Source organism: Sinocyclocheilus grahami, unplaced genomic scaffold (assembly GCF_001515645.1).
Source record: "Sinocyclocheilus grahami isolate Dianchi unplaced genomic scaffold, SAMN03320097.WGS_v1.1 scaffold19.1, whole genome shotgun sequence".
Classification (NCBI taxonomy): Eukaryota; Metazoa; Chordata; class Actinopteri; order Cypriniformes; family Cyprinidae; genus Sinocyclocheilus; species Sinocyclocheilus grahami.
Window position 1 is genome coordinate 2,183,333 of NW_015505198.1, and position 15,713 is coordinate 2,199,045.

At 34.2% G+C, this 15,713-nt stretch overlaps 1 long non-coding RNA gene across 1 annotated transcript; it reads left to right on the top strand.

The window, feature by feature from the left end:
- Nucleotides 1-1,652: 1,652 nt before the first annotated feature.
- On the top strand, nucleotides 1,653-14,369 carry LOC107555558 (uncharacterized). The gene is made up of 4 exons (XR_001605177.1): nucleotides 1,653-1,730; nucleotides 3,781-3,932; nucleotides 5,830-6,037; nucleotides 13,663-14,369. It is a non-coding gene; the product is annotated as an uncharacterized lncRNA (long non-coding RNA).
- Nucleotides 14,370-15,713: the final 1,344 nt, after the last annotated feature.

Below are 15,713 nucleotides of genomic sequence, written 5' to 3' on the forward strand. Positions count from 1 at the left end.
TGGTGGTGACTTTTGTAGAATGCATAAAGATGTATACATTTCTGTCGGATACACTAAGAAGTTCTTTGTCATGAGCATTTACTTAACTGAATAAAGTTAAACTATCTCTATTAAAATGACTGAATTTATGTTCACAATTTTCTAAAATTGTATCACTTTTTTGTCCTGTGATGTGAACAAACTACAAATTCCATGTAGTTTTATGGTCTCATAAAGGGATTCATAATTATTAACACGCAAAGGACGTGTTTGAAATATTTTAAATGGAGTATGGCATGGGTAAACAACCCTATCTAGCGACGCATTGCGATAATTTTTTTTAACAACTCATCTGAATCGATTCCTCCATAAAGCTTGTCAGCAGAAGGAAGCATGAAGTGCTCTAAAATTTCCTGGTAGATGGCTGCGTTGACTGTGGACTTCAGAAAACACAGTGGACCAACACCAGCAGATGACATGGCAGCCCAAATCATCACTGACTGTGGAAACTTCAAGCAACATGGTTTCTGTGCCTCTCCACTCTTCCTCCAGACTCTGGGACTCTGGGACCTTGATTTCTAAATGAAATGCAAAATTGACTTTCATCTGAAAAGAGGACTTTGGACCACTGAGCAACACAGTGGCTTGACACATTTGTAGCCCATGTCTAGGATTTGTCTGGCTCTTGATGCGCTGACGCCAGCCTCTTCTTATTCTTCAACATTCTATTGTACTATCCATATTTTACAAAAAAATATTGATTAAATAACATGACAAATCTTAATAAAATAAACTAAAATACCAACAACATAAACTGTGCATACTTTTACTTATTTCTTAATTTTGAACAGACCATTTTTTCTTCATCTTCAACTTTCCCTCATGGAGACCTAAAATGTCCTCAGGAAATCAAAATGTATTGGTATTAAAAATTGTAGTAACGTTTTGTCCCTATAATGTGAGGAATACCAGGACACCCCACACAAACACACGCACTTTATATTTATTCTTATTCGCCTAATGGTTACGAAAGAGAAAGGGAGTACAGTAAATAAGTTAACTAATTACTGCTCTTTGTACCTGGATAGGGTTTGCCTCCCTGAAAACTCATGTAACGTTTTTTTTTATATCATACACATACCGTCCCCGATCGGCCTGCACACACTGCTAAAAACAATAGTTATGCAGAAATTATTAATATGATTAAGTATTGATACTTTGCAGAAAATATCGATACCACAATAGTACCCTCTGAGTATCGATATATCGATACTGCAGCATCGATGTGCACATCCCCAGTTTCACCACAGGTTAACCCCTAATTTTCGTCCAGGACAGGTCAATGACCTTTTTAGTACTGTTCTTTTTCTTGGTACTGTTTGATATAAACTGTTTTTGTTTTCTTTTTATTTTCCAATCCACTGAAACATGAAGTTTTCTATCAAATGTCTGCTTCACCACTGATATGTTTGTGTGTTATTAACCTGTTTCACTTCCTCTCACGGCATCTGTGGTTGATCCCAGCAGGCTCTTGAAGAAGGTTTTGGTACGGGTCTTTATTACTGTGTGAATCTATGACCACCTAAGTCACAGAAGCAATAATACTCTCCACTGTCTTCATTCTGGGCTCCATTGATGACCAGCTGGAAATTTTTATCAGATCCATTTCCACTAAATCGAGATGGGATGGAAGAATATCGGATATGTCCATGATAGATGAGGAGTTTAGGAGCATCTCCCGGTTTCTTGAGGTACCAGCTAAGACAATATTTACTATTACACCAGTTACCAACATCAAGACTGGTTTGACATGTTATTGTAACTGATTGTCCTGATTCAACTGTCTTCTTCGAAGGATTTTGAGTCACTGTCACTTGATTGGAGTCTGTTAATGGTTATACAATTATTTAGACATTATTATTTTTTTTAATATAACAAAGAAAAGTAGAGATTAAAGTTGAAAGCTACCTTGAACAGAAAGAGTCAGTGACATAAAAAAGATGATGAGAAAAATTAAAAATGCCATTTTTTTTGTGGTTTGATTATTATAAAAGCAGGTCATAGTTATGAGGTTAAAGTCACAGGATTATATAGCTGACAGTAGCGCTCCGCTGAAATGACTATGCAAATCGTGCTGTTCGCATGAAAATAATCTTCACTTGAACACCAGAATTGTGCCATTAAAGTTAATGTATATATCTAACTAAATATAAAGAAACTAAAAAATAAAAGTCTATATATTATGATATTTTACTAACTTGTTTTAACAGTGCACAGTATCAGTCGTGCTGTTCGCATGAAAATAATCTTCACTTGAACACCAGAATTGTGCCATTAAAGTTAATGTATATATCTAAATATAAAGAAACTAAAAAATAAAAGTCTATATATTATGATATTTTACTAACTTGTTTTAACAGTGCACAGTATCCTGCCAAGAAATAATAGTATGAAGGATAATTAAGGCCAAAAAGAGATTTGCTCCTAATGCAACAGTATTGACCTATGATCATATTTTATTTTGTATATCCTATAAAATTCAAATAATTCAAGTTGTATTATATAAGCATAAAAAATTATTGTAACAGGTTTCTGTATATAGTATGTAACAGAACTTTAAATCTCATAGTTTGATTAAGCAAGTCAAACGTGGTACATAAAACAAAAACACACTTTTAAAACATTTTTAAAAATATATGACAAAATGACATTACAATAAGTTCAAAATAAATAAAGCAAATAAAAGTAGTTTTATTAATTTTTTTTTACTGTTGCTGTTCAGTAATCTAGTATTATTTTACAATTATATTAATATTTGTAATTAATATGATTTTAATTTGAATGTAAGAATATTTTATATTATATTTTATAAGACAAATGGGCCAGGATTTAGCATGACAATTAAATAGATTTTGCTTCATTTATTGTAAGTAAATAAATGGTGTTGTCATAATGGTCTTAATTGCTTTTAAAAGTAAAATGTCTATTTTTTAGCATTAGGACAATGTTTTCTTGTCCTAAATATAATTAAAAAAAAGGATGTTAGAGTAAATGAAATGTTATTAAAAAACATTTATACAGTCTTCTATCACGGAGAACAACAGCTCAGTTCAAAAGTATTAAAAATAACGGTAACACCTTACAATAAGGTTCATTAGTTCAACATTAGTTAATATATTAACTAACATGAACTAACCATGAGCAATACATTTGTTACTGTATTTATTAATCTACGCTAACGTTAGTTAATCAAACTACAGATGTTCATGTTAGTTCACAGTGCATTAACTAATGTTAACAAGATTTTAATAATGTATTAGTAAATGTTGAAATTAACATTAAGAAAGATTAATAAACGCTGTATACGTGCAGTTCATTATTAGTTCATGTTAACTAATGTAGTTAACTAATGAACCTTATTGTAAAGTGTTACCAAAATAACATTATAAATAGTTAAATAGCACTGAAAACTTGATCTGTAATATGAACAAGATTCGCTAATGCATAATCTAGATTTAATCTCAGCTTCACTGGCACATTAAATTAATAAAAGTCTAAAACTATGTAAAATAACTCTAAATCCTAAATTGTATTATAACCAGTCAGTGTGTCGTTGTGCTGTTTCACTTCCTTCTCATCAGCACCTGCGGTGTGTAGCAGTGCAGTCAGTGTGAATGAGACTGAGGGAGGTTTTTGTACGAGCCTTTATCACTGTGTGAACACATACTTGTTGTCAATCTTGTGTGTTGTCATACAGTAATATTGTGCTTCGTCTTCTTTCTGGACTCCACTGATGGTCAGATTGAAGTCAGTGTGAGCGCCATTGCCACTGAATCTAGATGGGATGTTTGAGTGGCGTTCGCGTATGAGATAAATGAGGAGTTTGGGAGCGTGTCCAGGTTTGTGCTGGTACCAGAACACACAGTTCCTCCAGAGACTACAGTCAGCAACAGGTGAGTTGGTTTTGCAGTTTATTTTGACCGTTTCATCACGTTGAGAAGTTAGGACTTGAGGAGTTTGAGTTACTGTCACTTGTCCATTTGAGCCTGTAAAATAAATAGTTAGAAATCTCTTCATCATGTCTGATTAAAAATATAAAGCATTGCTTGTTTGACCTACCTTGAATACCAATGGCCAGTATGCAGATGGGAATGATGGAAAACATAGCTGTTGTCAGCTCTACTGTCATTAAATGTTGCTCTTGTATGAAACACTAAACTAATGCAAATGATCTTGTCAGTGTAAATTTTCTGCTTACGTTGGGTGGTATTGGAAATGTTTCCATGCGGAAAATGTTCAATGATGTTCAAAAATTTTGCAGGGAGGGACTGAAAGTCCTAGTTACATAAACATAGCCACTATTTATTAAGAACTAGTTTGACCACCTAGCAGTCTTTTAGGATTCAAATTAGACTAATCTACCTTTTTTTTGTAACTGACTTAAAAAAATTATAACAAGCTTTGAAGAAAAAGAAAAAAGAGGATCCTGTGCTCTCTTCAATCCACATGCAACATGATTTCAAGTCATCAATAAATTCTTCCCAAAAAAATAAAAACTCAATACTTGAAGTTCATTTACTCTTTCATATAGACAGTGCAAAAAAAAATTTGCAGGGAGGGACTGAAAGTCCTAGTTACATAAACATAGCCACTATTTATTAAGAACTAGTTTGACCACCTAGCAGTCTTTTAGGATTCAAATTAGACTAATCTACCTTTTTTTTGTAACTGACTTAAATTATAACAAGCTTTGAAGAAAAAGAAAAAAGAGGATCCTGTGCTCTCTTCAATCCACATGCAACATGATTTCAAGTCATCAATAAATTCTTCCCCCAAAAATAAAAACTCAATACTTGAAGTTCATTTACTCTTTCATATAGACAGTGCAAAAAATATATATATATATATATATTTGTGCTGTCAAACGATTAATCGCATACAAAATAAGTTTTTGTTTGCATAATATATGTGTGTGTACTATGTATATTAATTATGTATATATAAATACACACACACATGCATGTATATATTTCTGAAATATGTTAATTTTATACATTAAACATATTTATTTATTTATCATATAAATTAAATGAATATAAATATGTATATTTTCAAATTATGTACTGTATGTGTATTTATATATACACATAAGAACATACACATATATTATGCAAACAAAAACTTTTAGTTTTGATGCGATTAATCACGATTAATCATTTATCAGCACTATTTTATATATATATATATATATATATACATACAACAAACATTTCTCTTTCAAAGAAAATAGACTAATTTTTAGACTAGTCTAAGCAGTTTATGCAACTGGCCGCAAAATTTACGCTTAAAAAAAGACTTGTTGATGTTACTAGCCTACCTACTTTACTTTGTTGAGTATAGATTTATAAAAATAGATGAGAACAAATATCAGGAGAGCGTTTATGAACATTGTTTAATTGATTGATCACAATTATTTAAGTTATTTTGGTTATTATACAGTTGTTGAGTTGAGCAGCTGTTGAACTATTTACTATATTAACTTAATATAAAAAACTAAATTATATACGAAATATAGAAGTCATTCAACAATTTAGTGTACATTTCACATCCATTGATGAATTATATATTTTATCTAACAAGTTTCTTCAGAAACAATATTTTATCTGTTGATTCGAAGCATATTACCATCTCACACAAATATTATGTGCACCATTGAAATTGCCTTGATGTCCCTTAAATTAGAGTTTTTGCAATGTTCATTTTTTAAGTGAGTTCAAAATAATGAATAAAAGTGGTTAAAGCAAAATCGATCTATATTCTGCATTTCTCCTCCATATGTGTGTGCGTCAGATGTCAGAGGTGACTGAGGGCTGAAGAAAGTGAGCAGAATGGGTTATTCAGCTGCAATAAAGTTCCTCAAGTAATGCTGGGAGACAGGAGAGCTGTATGTCTGCAGAGTAACACATGCCAAGATCCCATACGCCAGGCAATCCTGATGCTTCCCAGTAGGTCCTGCTCTCTCCTGGGAATGAAGCCATATCTGAGTCCCCTATGACAGGTAGGAGTCGCATGCATCATTTATTTATGAATGTAAAATCGTGCTCCCTTTGGGGCAGTGAACATCTGGCACCGTGCTGTTCTATTCCGAGAGACTCACTCCTCTCTGCTCATGCAAATAGACTTTCACTTCTGGTTTTCTGCTCACAGGTTCATTGGTTAAATGCATTGGACTGAAACAAGATATGTTGGTTGTTTGTTTTCATGTTTTATTTATTTATTTAGACTTTTAATACACTTGAGTTGTTTTTCATCATGACATTTTTATTGGAGCACATTGTCACATCTTTCAAATGGTCTTTTAATGCAGTATATTAATTGCATAATTATTAAACACAAATATATATATATATATATAGTATTAATTATTGAACATTTTCAGGGGTAAACTTCATTTTAAAATGCCGGATGTTGTATAAGCAGCATGAACAGAACTAAATTCTGCTTTGTTCTAAGCACCGTATAAACAACCACCAACTGTGCTGTTACTGCAAGTTATAATATATGGTGACCAGAGCTGGAATTTGTATTTGTAGATTAGACCTGTAAGGTTTAGGATACATACTGTCTCTGTTGGTCACTGTCTGATGTGGTTTTGGCAGTTGGTTTGTCTCGACTATCTGAGGTGTAAACTGAGGTTTTATGGGGCCTGAAACAATCAGCTGATAGCCTTTGCTTTGTTAACAGACCATGCAGCCACAACAGGAGGTCAGTGTTGGCATGTAGACTTTATTTCAAAGCTATCTGATTATGAATAGTGCTCACTTATTTTCTTTGCAGTTGTATTGTAACAGTATTAAAAGCCATCATTGCAACTGACAGCCTCAATTATTGAACACACACACACACACACACACACACACACACACACACACACGTTACCCAGTAGCAGTCAACAATCAATCAATCAAACTATCTAATGGTGTTAATGTGAATTAAGTTCATGTTCATGTCATTTTTATCTCCTGTGAAGGATCCCACTCATATACACTCTTAAATATAAAGGTGCTTCAAAAGGTTCTTCACAGCGATGCCATAGAAGAACCATTTTTGGTTCCACAAAGAACCATTCAGTCAAAGGTTCTTTAAAGAACCATCTCTTTCTTACCTTTTTATAATCTGAAGAACCTTTTTTCACCACAAAGAACCTCTTGTGAAACAGAAAGGTTCTTCAGATGTTAAAGGTTCTTTATGGAACCATTTAGACAAAAAGGTTCTTCTATGGCATCGTAAAGCACCTTTATTTTTAAGAGTGTACTGCCACTAGATGGCTGTACAATACAGAATTCCACAGCTTCTATCTCCATGGACCACACATTTGACATCATTCTATAATGGAAACATTTGCAATTTTTTGTCATCAGACAGACACAAAGATGCTCTAACTTCACTTTCACCCACTTTTCATTTTAACTCTGGTTAAAAAATCATTTCCCTTCCATCTACCTTTCGAACAATATCGAAACTAGAATTGCCAAACTAAATATTTTATTTCAGAGTGTGGATTTTTTTTAGGCTGACTACACTCCTGTGTTTGTCCTAGTTTTAGTTTTTCTTTTCATCACTTATTTTTGATCTCCATCAAGAAAAGTTGATTTCTAACTTCTCTTATTACCTGATTACCACTAGGTGGCCTCAGTAAATTTCCAAGAGCGATGTCTTAAAATATCTTAAAATGATGTTCAATATTTTCAAAAAGCTAAAATGATGGAATTTTTTTAGATATTAAAGGAACATTTTAATATATTACAATTAATTAATTAGAAGCCTTAGCGAGCATACGAGACTTCTTTCATTAAAAAAAATCTTACAGACTTACAAAAAAAATGTTATATAACTTTTATATAATGTTATGAAGAATGTCCACAGTAAAAAAAAAAAAAGAGAGAACTTCCACTGCATTACAGCTTTCTTATGTGTTGAAATCCCTAGATTCTGTTGGTTAAAGCACTTTGAAAAAAGCACCCTTTTTTCATTATTTTCAACAAAACTACAAGAGGAAAAATCACAGTCTGTGTAGGGGGCCTTCGAAAATCGACTTTGACAAAGGGAGACCTTGCAGTTATAAAGGTTGAGAGCCACTGATCAAGAGCGGTCTAAACTCTCACAGCTCCAGGCTACATTGGCCAGCATGTAATAATTTAATTTTCCAAGCAAAATAGCCTTTGGGCTGAACTTCATTTCAATATTCATTGTACAGGTACAGCAAGGTAAGTTTGTCACTGGATTTTCTTTTCTAGTTACAAGCAAATTTCCAATCTTTTTTCAGGCAACAGTGATGAAGAGGTGAAGATATGAACTGTGATAGCGAAAATTGCTTTTCCCTCCTTTCCTGTTTAACTTTTTTTTCCATACATGTCATTTAAAAAATTACATTGTCATGCATAATTTTGCATGTTTAATTCAGAGCTGCTTCTCTAGAGCTCTGAATACTTCAGCTGAAATGGTTTCTTTTGTTTATTAGCTTTTTTTCTTCAAATGGCACGTACTAAAATAGCTGGTGGATAAACAATATTATTCTTGGAAATGGAAAACGAGGAGGAGAAAAGGAAATATCACCTGTTTATTATGTTCTCAAACTCGTTTAAGAAGCTTCCCGGAGACAAAACAGCAAAACTGAGTCGATTTGAAAGCCTTAAATGTTCTCAGAGTGCAAAATCAATAAACACATCTAAAAGCATTTACCTTAGACCTTATATGTCTGAAACAAACATCCAAATAATGTGCACCGTTCCGCATTAATGTCAGTTTTAGCTATGACCAAATCTGCCATCGTAATGTCTCAACCCATATGATGGCAAATTCACGGTCTCCCTGAAATGGCTTTCAAAATGCCATTGCAGGCATTAAGGCACTTCAATTCATGCAGGAGAGCTGCTTTACTGTCATCAGAATCCTGAGAGAGCAGTTTGAGAGGTGGAGATAAGACTGTACACAGGCCACAGAAAATGTCTCGCTCCACTCCTCTTCTTTATGGGAACTGTAAATCCTGAGTGCCTGCAGCATAGATGCTTCCCTCATTCATTTTCAAGGAGTTATCTCGCCATATGAAGATTTCATACTCGATGTTTGTCTGACATTACCTTAAAGATTTGTTGTTTCATAAAATACAGTTAAATATGTTATTTTAGACCAATCAGTTGCCAATCCAATCCAGTGGTCTATCATTTCCTAATATTCATTGTTGTTCATGGCAATGCATTAGAGCATGAAACGGGCACTACTTTCATGTTACTCGTATCACACTGACATGTATGGAAGCTCGTTTCAGCCACAGAATAAAAAAAAAATAGAAAAACAATTTTTTTTTAAATCTCACAATTGAGTTTATATCTCGCCATTTCAAATTCTGAACTCGTAATTGTGAGTTTACATCTTTCAGTCCTCACTTCTTTAATCAGAATTCTGAGTTTACATCTCACAAATGCTGTTTTTTTGTTTCCACCACGAATTAAAAAAATAAAGATAATTGTGACTTTTTATCTTACAAATTGAACTTTTTGCAGTTGCGAGTTTATATCTGACAATTCTAACTTTTCTTCTCAACATCTTAACTAGACTTTTTTTATTATTAGAATTGCACGTTTATATCTTGCAATTGCAAGTTCTAAAATCATAATTGGAATGATGCATATTGCATTTCTGACTTTTTTTCTCAGAATTCTGAGTTTACATTTCGCAATTAGTTTTTTTGTATTCCACTGAATAACAAAATTAAAAAAGCTAATTGCGAGTTGTCTCACAATTCTGATTGCGAAATATCTTCTTTCTCTTTCAAACAAACAAAGTTGCCGCCATCTTGCGACTTAGTTAGCCTATGTATTATCATGAAAATGGCCTCAGATGACTTCAGTATTAATATTATTATGTTGCAGTGTTCATCTTGTTGCTAGGACAATTGTTTTGGACATTGTAATGGACTGTTTTTTTAGTGTAAACTTGGTGATATACACGTTAAAAAAAAAAGTTTTCATCACCACATATTAATTTATATATTAATTATATTATACCAACTTAAATGACATGCACAATTTGCAAAGGGAAATATTTTGCCCTCTAAAGGATACTTAACTGTAATGACTTCATTTTGACCCCGAAAATTCGCCAAACAACAGTAAATGTAAACGCTGTCATGCGTGAGAAGCTAGCGCAACAGACAAACATGTCCGCCTAGCACGTTTAAATAGAACAACAATGGAAAAGCAAAGCAGTGAAATGCAAATATGCATTCAGAGGGTCTTTATGGCATAATATCCTCTTTTTCTCCTCAGTAAATATGCTGTTTGTTTCACTCAGAAGTATGTCGCGTTATGAAAGTAAAATTACTTGCGAATGACTTTAAATACTTTGGGATGGGAGTGTTGAATCGTGAAAACGTGCGTTGTTTGATTATTAGTGAGATTTGTGCCTACAGCTCTTGGAAAATGATAGTTTTCAACATTTTATCTGGAGCTCAAAAAGCTCAAGCCACCAATTTATTGGCTATAGAGAGCTTTTTGATTTTCAGGGAAGACAGGTCAACTGTGAAATAGACTTACTGATAAAACCCTGCCTTTACAAATATCACACCGGGGCATTGTAGAACTTGTTTAATCTAGAACTGAAAAAATAGTCTGTTTATATGGCAAAATGTCAGGTCAGATGATTGAAAATGGTCTTGGATTTACAGTCTCAATCTCAAACGCTTTATTTTATTATTAACCAGAAGATGGCAAAGGTGAGCTGCCAGACATGTGTATGAGTGAGCATATGTGCATGCCTTCTTTCCTCCCATCTCTCTCCTTCTCTCTCTGTTTAGTTAGTGATCACTTGAATTTCTTAAGTCATAACATCATAACTAAAAACACCTGTTCTGTCTGGAGAAGTTTGAATCAAATCCTTAAGCCTATTAAACTTTACTCGTCCCACACCATTTGTGCTGCAAACATGAATGATGCCTCAAATTGTGCAGTTTGTTGAGGAGAGGTGTATCATTACTAGTGGGTTGTTAACTCAGGTGATTTCAGGTGTAATTTTTAGATTTCATTTTTTGATTTGAGATATTTTCTTTCAGATTTAGCTGATATGAGCCAAAGTAAGAAATCGACTCACAGTAATGATCATAATAATTATCCTATATGAAAATGACATAGGTTGTAGATTGTCTGTATTACTGATATGTATCTTGTCATAATTATACTGTATGTCTTTGATTGTGATACAAATTAGTTTATACGATAGAAATAAATCCAAAATGCACAAAAATGGCAACATCTCTATTTAACAGTATGCACAGAAAGACAATAGACTACAAATTTGCAACGCAGAGCGATTCTTATGTTTGTCTGTGATTAGTTGCAGCCGGTACATTTTCTGAGACACAAACAGCCAATTACCACTTCATTGAGATGTATAAATGTTCATCATGCAATGCCTTAATTTAACTCGAAGTTAAACGAAGATTTAGACGTTCTCATAACAGACAAGCACACATTTGAATGGCAGTGCCGTGAATGATGTTCTTAATTAAGATTTTCATTAATGAGTCAATAATGAACACTCTTTCAGAGTGTGTCAGAAGACACCCAGCGGGCAAATAAGAATCTGTTCATTAAGTACCGTGGTTTCATATGAGGAAGAGTTTCTCTTGATGTTAAAATAATCAATTTGTAAGCGTGCCGATTTGAAATTAGGTGGCGAAATTGTGAGCTGAGAACTTTGAACTTTTAAATGGTCGTTCTGTGAATGAAGGAAACCGTCATCATCATTTTAACTCTCATAATGTGCATTGTAAATGTCGTACAATACAAGTCTTGGCTCTTAATAAAGCAGTATAATTTTGCTAATATTTCAGAATATGGCTTGTACCAGTAATTATTGTAATACTCAATGAAAAGTTGTATGAAATGCTAATTCTTATTATACTGCTAAAGCTTTGGGTTAATGCCTTGGAATAACACCGAACCTCCTGAGTCTCACTGCAACACTTTACATAAGACCTAAATTAACACCTACCTACGTGAATAATGGTGGAGAGGGAAAGTAGGTGAGATTGAGCCACTGTGTGCCGGGTGTGTGCTGTAATTTAATAATCGTTTTATGGCTTTGATGATATTAAAAAATGTTGATCAAAGCCACACGAATTTCAAAAATGTGTGAGTTGAAATATTTATGAGGACAAACTCTTATAGGAAACTAGAAAAGAAAAAGGGGGTCATTGCAAACTTTTGTGTTCTGAGTGATTAGTGTATTGCTAGGCGGTTGCTAAAATTAGATAGATAGATAGATAGATAGATAGTTCTTCTTATTAAAGCTACAAAAGTGATTTAGTCAAGAGCAGTGAGAGATGTTCTCCGTTTTTTGTTTTATTAAAAATCAAACAAAATGCTTTTTAAATGCTCTTAAAATGACTGCTGTCATTTTAAGAGCTGCCCGGATCCAATATACTGTTGCACATGTGTGCTCTTTTTCAGCTGTTTGGTTTCACTTGCAAAGACAGGCCTTTTTACACATGAAAGTGTGTATATTTAACCGTTCAAGGCCTATAAAGTGGCAAAAATAACTCCGCTCTATAAGCACTGTCTTGTTTTCAAACCACAATTCTTATAAAATGCGTGCAAGCGATAAGTTTTTGTGACCATGTAGCGTGTGACCGCCATAGAGACGACAGTCCAAAATCTCTACCGGTTAATCGTGTCTATTGGTTTATCGCCCACCCCTAATATGTAGAACGACATAGATGGATAGAGGATGTTTTTAGAGTGGTTGTTATTGTGGTGCATAGGTTTTTGTAGTTCTGTCAGGACCACTATCGTCAAAATGATAGATACTTAGCATAAAGGTTGGTTTGGCGGTATGGTTCTGTTCTGGGCAAAAAACTTCCCTGCCCATCCATGCAGCCTGTCATGAATGAGCAGGGAGAGCAGCAATAATAACCCCCCCAGGGTTAACAGAACAGAACAAGGCAGATATCATTAATGTACTCAATGATATTTAAGTGTAACACTTTATTCAAGATAAAGGAGTCTGATTAGCAAGGAATATCAGAAAGCTAAGTCCTGACTGTGGCGAAGGGTGGAGCTGGGGATGGAGGAGGGTAATTTGCTCCGAAGCAAGCTGAAAAGCTGCTGAATAATACTGAATACAGCTTATATAGGAATGCCGCGATAGGTGTCGTATTCCTATAGGTAGATATGATCAGCTGAGAATCAGCTGATGCAAGCTTGACTCGCGTGAACTGCCAGAACTAACGCTAAAGCTTAATTAGTTTCTAAACAGCTCATTCACAAGTTTTTATGATATTCAGTTTTTTTTGTGTGTATTTTATCGTCTAACAAGTGAAAATTGATTGCTGAGAGCTTAGAAAAGTAAAAGCTCTGTTTGAAGTAAACAAACTTGGGTTTGGGGTTTTACAGGCCGTTTGTAACTACCAAACAAGGTCATGCGCTATATTCTGCATTATATCTCTAATAACAATAGAGGGCTGTTAGATAAATACTCCAAATCACTAATAATACATTATACAACATTTCCCCCCACAAACAGCTTGAGTAATGCACTGTGATGAATTGTGCTTTTGAAAAACTCAAAGTTTGTTCTTAGATCTCTAAAAAGACGCTCAAATCTCTTTTTCTGTTTCCTTTCTAGGTTTTCCCGCAGTCAGTCAACAATCTACACCTTCTCACAGAGCTTCAACACATTAAAGACCAGACCTGAATTCCCCGGTTCAAGGCTGTTTCTGGCTATTTTAATGCCATATAGGTGGACTGTTTCCCTTGTTGGCATCTCCTTAACAGGCAACCATCTAGTTTGGCTAGAAACGGCCCTGTCTGGGGTGAAAATCTTCATTAAAATCTGCACAATCTGCTACAGCCTGTACTTCTTGCATTGGCATTTCGCTTGACATCCAAAACTTACAGAACTGCAGCTCTGAGCAGTTAATGCTGAATACCAAATCGCCTCTTTGTCTCCGTAGCTGTGCTTTAGACATTAAAAAAGTGAGGAATATCGATTACGCTGTCGCTCATGTGAAGGGGGACAGGTCCTTTCCTGACTAATTTGTAGGAAAATGCACCTTGTGGCTCCTCCCTTGACACAGTGTTTATTCAGCAGAAATAATTGGTAATAGCTGAAAGATAACGTGAGCAGAATGGTCATATTTCTGCCTGTGCCGGTAACGTCTCATGCATTTTTATGCAGTACAGCAGCAGTATTAGAACCGATAATGTTCAGTAATTAAAGCTGCATGAATGGGTGAAATGGAGCCTGTACTGAAACGCATTGCTTATTTTGTATAGTGCAGTGGTGCTTATTTCAGTTGGCGGACCATAAAAAAAAAAAGTGACCACCGAACACCCCAAATCTCCTTTGTTCACATTTGATTGCAATTCACCAAACTGCACTTCAATTTGAAATTAAAATTTGAATATAAGCATGCACAATCTTAATGAATTGTATATTCAAGAAATTATTTAACTAGAAATGTTAACTAGAAAAGCAAAGTTTGTCAAAAAATGATAGATAGATAGATAGGTAGGTTTAAAATAAATGCTGTTCTTTTGAACTTTAAGCTGTTTTTTGACTTCATCAAGAATCATAAAGATTATATCATGGTTAACCCAAAAATATGGAGCTGCACAACTGTTTTCGACATTGATGACAATAAGAAATGTTTCTTGAATAGCAATCAGCATATTAGAATGATTTCTGAACGATCATGTGACACTGAAGACTGGAGTAATGACTGATGAAAATTCAGCTTTGCATGGCAGGAATAAAATTGCAAAAATATTTTACAATATTACTGATTTTACTGTAAAATTTTGATCAAATAAATGCAGCCTTGGTTCAGAATAAGAGAATTATCAACCTCAAACATCTGTAAGGTAATATAGATAGAAAGATCTAAAGGTGGCTAATTTGTACAAATTTGTATGATCTCACTCATACAAATTCATAATTTTTGCTAAATCGTACGTATTTTAAGAGTTCCCCAATTCGTATGAATTCGTATGAATGACCTACCCCTAACCACGCCTCTAAACCTACACATCACTGGTGTCTACACAAATCGTACAAAATCGTACGAGTGAGGTCGTACAAATTTTGTACGAATTATCCAACATGCGTATGAATTGGTCGTGAGATAGTGTTGGGTTTAGATCCTGCAGGTAGAAGCCATACAATACCATTATGTAGGCATAAAGCCCGTTTTCTACATTAAAGGGCATTCAAAATAAGCCATCTCAGAAACTGAAGCAATGATGCAAAAATGATGGCATCCTAGCTTAGTGAATGCCATTGAGATGAATGGGCATGCTGATGGATAGCTCCCTCGAGGTATTTTAGATCTCCTTGGTAAAATAAGCTAATAGCTAGCTACCTAAATAAAATACATATTAGTGATTTCTTGTTGAATTTCTTAACATTAAGACTGCTAAAAACAGATATATTTGACCCATCTTTTAAAAATAATTTGCTCGTTCCTTTAAGAAGTACTGTACGTTTTCCTTTGAAACACTGTTTTGAATCTTAAAATCAAATGTTGTGGTTCATTGCTAATTTGGTTCAAGGGTTAGAACTGTTTACTGACAAAAATTCAGAAATGATTACATTGAAAATGAATGATAAATTAAGCCTGCTTCTGAAACCCAGACTGTTTAAAAAGCATGTGGTTACTGTTGAGCTCTATCTTGTCA